Below are 5,813 nucleotides of genomic sequence, written 5' to 3'. Positions count from 1 at the left end.
TTGATCCTTCTCACGTTCCTACTGAGGTATTACCTAAAGATGGTGATCCTGTATGGAAGATTGTGGTCGTCAGAGAAAAAGAGCCTGTCCCTGATGATTTTTCTGCAAAACTCAGAAAGCTTCTACAAGATGAAGGCAAATCTAACCAACTAAACTTCCCAGATCATGTTGCCTCAGTCGCCCGGTCATGCCGTTTCGCACTCTACAACATACGGAAAATCAGGACTTACTTGACTCAAGATGCTACCCAACTTCTGGTTCAGGCAATAGTCATCTCACGACTCGACTACTGCAACCCCCTTCTGACAGGTCTCCCAGCCTGCGCAGTGAAACCACTTCAGATGATCCAGAACGCGGCGGCGCGCCTGGTCTACAACCAACCCAAAAGGGCACATGTTACCCCGCTGCTCATCCAGCTACACTGGCTACCTATGGCAGCCCGCATCAAATTCAAGGCTCTAACGCTTGCCTACAAAGTAGTCTCCAGTTCTGCTCCCACCTACTTGAATGCCCTCATACAGACATACGCTACCTCCAGACCGCTGCGCTCCTCAGACGAACGACGTCTAGCTCTACCACCGGTACGCTCAGGCCAATCCAAACTTTTCTCATCTGTTGTTCCTCGTTGGTGGAACACACTGCCAGTTCCTACAAGGGCAGGGACATCCCTCTCCATTTTCAAAAAACTCCTGAAGACCCAGCTCTTTAGAGAACATCTCCTCTCATAGCAACACTTACAACAAGTCTTGCTGATCCTAGTACTCACCAGCCGTCTTAAACTGACACGTAAATGTTAAAAACAGAACTCACTGATGCACTTATTCTTACTGTACTCTAATGTTTTTTTTTTTAATTGTCGTAAAATTGTTGAGAATTGCTCTAAAACTTAAACTGTTTACCATGCTGTTAGTCGCTTTGGCTAAAAAAGCGTCAGCCAAATGTAATGTAATGTAATGTAATGTAATGTAATGTAATGTAAATCCATGACTGATGTTCAAGCTTTGCTTTCCCCTCTTCCTACTAGTTCTCCTGAAGCTGTAATTGCAGTTGGTGAGCTCTTGGAAAAGACAACAAAGCGTTCTAGTGATTCCACTGTGATAGTGATACTCCGGCGGTAGAGGAAACCATGGAGAATTGGATTGAGCAGGCTAAGTTGATGATAGCAGAAAGTGATTGTGCTGAAAAAGAGAAGTGTAAGCGCATTGTTGAAAGCTTAAAGGGTCCTGCCCTTGAGATTATCAAGGCAGTTAGATTGTCTAATGGTGATGCAAGTGCATCTGAGTATCTTGTTGCGCTTGAAAGTGCATTTGGGACCTCAGAGTCCGGTGAAGATTTGTATTTTGTGTTCAGACTTGTTCGCCAGAACTCCGGTGAAGTGCTGTCTGAGTTTCTCCGTCGAGTAGAGAAGTCATTGACCAAGATAGTTCAGAGAGGTGGACTACAACCTGCACAAGTTGATCGAGTGCGAATTGAGCAACTTCTTCGTGGCGCTGTAGAGTCTGACATGATGTTGGTGAAGTTGAGACTGAGAGAGGAAAAGAATCCCCGCCTACTTTCTTGAAGCTACTGAACAAGATTCGTGAGGAGGAGGAAAATGAAGCTGCCCGGTGTAAGCTTGACGCCACGGTGAAACCTGTGATCCCTAAAGCGTCGCCACCGGGAACACCCTTTAGTACCAGGAGATAGGCCTAGGGGGCGCTACACTTGATTCTAACCCATTCAAAATCACGCAACATTTTCAATGAACGGACAGTTGGTGAATTGAAAGGGCCTGCTGTCAAAGTGCCCCCGCCCCCCATTCATCTGTCCTTGCAGGAGGGTGATTGAGCTGTCCAGAGAGAGTAGCCCTTTACTGGTAGAGCTATCAGTCGACAGCTCCCTGCTTTCTAAACCAGGCTGAATATGTCTGAGCTGAGAACCAGAGAGAGAGAGAGAAAGACACTTTGTTTTTATCTATAAATTATACTAATTTTAGGTACGTTTTTTTTTGTCAATGTCAAAGTTTTATGTTTATACACAGACGTTCAGATATTTTATTTCTCACCCCTCTTGTCTTGTGTATGCCTGCTTTGGCAATTCAAATGCCTTATTTTGTCATGCCAATAAAGTATTTTGAATTGAGAGACAGAGTGAGTGAGAGAGGGAGGGAGAGAGAGAGAGCTGAGAGACTAGGTAAACAAAGAAGAGAGATAGGAAGCTGAGAACGAGACAGTAAAAGACTTATTGTTATTATAAGTTTCCCTCTGGTGAAATGCACCTCTGTTATGAAAGACAGGCAGACAACTCACATCCATTAGAGAAATCTCCATAATAAACCACTCCCCTCACCTATACCTTTGTGCTCTATTACATCAAGGAAGACTATTTCTCTCTCATTCTCCCTCCTTTCCTCCCTCTTTCATTCTATCTCTCAAACTGGTCATCAATCTCTGCTGTCTATCTCTAGCATATATGGTGTGGCACTGATGAAGTAACGTGACAGCATGTGTATTAGTTTAGTTATCATTTAGGAGTCTCATCTAAGATACATGAAGTCATTGGATGTCCAAGTCCATCCATTATCTCTGACAGTGTTCTAAAAAGTTCTTCAGCACAAAAGTGCTCTGGAACATTCTGTCCTCTGTATGGCATGTATGAGACTAGAAAACACACCAAAATCCCATTGCTTAAGCCATTCAAAGACTGAAGAATGTGCTTCATTTAAATATCCCGATGAATTGATGGAATTCTTGTCCAAACAAAGTCCAAAATATTCAGTGATTAATTATAAACCTCAAGGCACAATAAGGGAGTTTAATGAGCTGGTGACCATGGCAACACGGATTTAATGTGTAACATGTTGCTGGGAAGTCTTCAGTGGCTTTGTTTTTGTTTTTTTAATGAACAGCAAGAGATTTACCAGGACAGCAAATCACTCACAGAGAAGAGCATGCCTGTTAAAGGATCACAGAGTGATATGCGCATGCTGATGAAACTCTGTCACACACACACACACACACACACACACACACACAGGTAATGTCCCTCCATTATATACGCACACATACAAGTTGAAAGATATGAATAGCAGTGTGTGTGTGGTTTATCTTTATAAACACACACATACACACACACACACCACTCACTACCTATCTCTCCAGCATCCTTGCTCTATCTACTCTGATCCACTGTAACCATGGAGACTAACCCTGCCCTTAGCTGATTTCTCTCTCTCTCTCTCTCTATTTCCTCCTCTCTGTCTCTATCTTTTCCTGTATCTCTCAATATAATACTCTTTGATATCACTTTTCAACCGCCTGTTTGCTTTTAATTAAATCAACGCAAATAATGCTCACTTGATGATAGGCTATGGGATATTCCTGATTGTTGAGGGTATGTTAAATGCTGAAGCCACCCTCTCTCTCCTGTGGCTCTCCTCTCCTATCTGCACGGTCTCTCATCTCCTACTGCAGGAAACACAAACTGTACCTCTCCTAACCATAGCTTCTCTATCACACCCACTACACAGCCACTGAAACTTTGAGCAGAATGTCTTCTTCTAGACCAGTAACAGGTTGTAGAATTAAATAGAATAGAATTAAAAGGCTTGAAATATTGCATTCAGAAAAGTGCTATGCTATATTCTAATGTAAGGATTATTGGTATGTTGTTCTGAATTGTAAACAAATCAGAAAGCCCCACATGAACAAATAATGAAAGTTTCATTAAATAATAACAAATAATGTTTCATTTTACTTTCCCAAGGCTTGTAATTCTGGATTCTATCCTCAAGCCAAGTATATTACAACTGTCTGTTTAAATTATTCCGTACTGAAAAGTTTCAGTAATATATGCCACCTACTCATGACCACTGTCTTCATAGTATTGTTAATGCTGTCACTGAATACATAGGTAATACATGAGCTGCCTGAAAGACTCAGATTAAGTATCAGATTACATAAAATGGCAGAGTCTGACCTCTAGTGGCTATAATGGAGTATAGGTATTTCATCTGTCCTGTACACTGATGTGCAATTTCTCTCTTTCACACACACTCACACACATACATGCATGCGCAGTCGCGCACACACACAAACATGCGCACGCACGCATGCACACACACATACACACTTAATTGTAGGACAGAGTTGCGTTTAAATGCATTTAAACATAAACAAAGCAAAAAAGAAGGGGCAAGAGAAAGAGTATGAGAGATAGAGATAATAGACACTGTTTGTAAAAAGACTGAAAAATGAATTAATTCATTTGTTATATACTCAGTGTGTGTGCATGTGTGTGTGTGTGTGAGTGTGCGTGCCTGTGTTTATGTGTGTGTTTGTGTGTGCCTGTGTGTGTGAGAGAGAGAGAGAGTGTGAGAGAGTGTGTGTGTGAGACAGTCCTGCCTTGAAGCTCCTCTCCTCATCATCCTCTACCAGCAACACTTCGCTCAACACCACCATCTAGAGGCTGATGGGTGTACAGTCACTAAATGTACACATAAATTTATTTATTGTATCGTGAGGTAACAATTTCGCATTGTAGGCATAAAAGGGATGCAATAACGCAACCAACAACAACCAAAACTATTCATTGTCAACATGTAAATTAAATGTAACGTTTCATTGTGAATCAAATTAAAATTTTCTCCTCTTTGCAAACGTAGGCATATGGTGACAGATTAATTTAATAATGTTGCAAAACCAAACTTTGACAATCCACATATGACCGCTATGCTAGCGGCTGTCATAATGAGGCCAGAAACCAAAAACAGCTCCAGTTTTCTAGGAAACGGGTGTGAAAACACTGGACTTTCAGGAGGACATGTTTCTATCTTTTTTTGCAGATGTGACAATACTGTGGGGCTGTTGGGAGTGAATACTATCAAGTATCTGCTGTTAAAACAAAGACAATAAGTAGGCATATTTCAAAGGTGCAGACCAGTTAGCATTTAGAATCAACTGGCTTGAAATATTGCATTCAGCAAAGTGCTATGCTCGGTTATATTCTAACGTAAGGATTATTGGTATGTTGTTCTGAATTGTAAACACACCAGAACGCCACACATGAACAAATAATGAACGTTTTATTAAATAATAAGAAATTATGTTTCCTTTTTACTTTACCTAAGGCTTGTAAATCTGAATTCTGATCTCAAGCAATATGTATTACAACTGTCTGATTTAACTACACCCTACTGAAAAATGTCAGTAATGTGTGCCATCTACTCATGACCACTGTTTTGACAGTATCTTCAATGCTTTCACTGAATACATAGATCATACATGATTTGCCACAAAGACTTATGCTTACTGTAAGTATCATATCACATAAAATAGCAGAATCTGACCTCTAGTGGCTATAATGGAGTAGGTATTTTGCCAGTTTTGTACACTGATGTCTCTCTCTCTCTCACACACACAAACACACACACACGCAGACTTGTAGGACAGAGTTCTGAATTGTCTGCCAAATGTGTTCGGACATGAATAAAGAGAAGGGGAGAGAGAGAGAGAGAGAGAGAGAGAGAGAGAGAGAGAGAGAGAGAGTATGAGAGATAGAGACATTAAACACTGTTTGTAGAAAGACAAAAAATACATTCAGTTATTATACACTCAGATAAAAATAGTTCCAGTTTTCTACTGGCTTGAACGGAAACAGGTGTGGCAAGTACTTTCACTTCTGTATGTTTGGAACATTGCCTAAGACAGTTATTTAAACTATTTTGCTGACACAGGCAAAGTACATAAAAGTCTCCTATCATGAATACTTTGGACAGTCTTGTTATGCAATTATTATAGTTTTAAAATCACTGTAATGAAAGACAGCATAAGAAA

The sequence above is a fragment of the Alosa sapidissima genome, chromosome 23 (genome assembly GCF_018492685.1).
Source record: "Alosa sapidissima isolate fAloSap1 chromosome 23, fAloSap1.pri, whole genome shotgun sequence".
NCBI lineage: Eukaryota > Metazoa > Chordata > Actinopteri > Clupeiformes > Clupeidae > Alosa > Alosa sapidissima.
The sequence above is the reverse complement of the archived record's forward strand: the minus strand, read 5'-3'. Positions refer to the sequence as shown.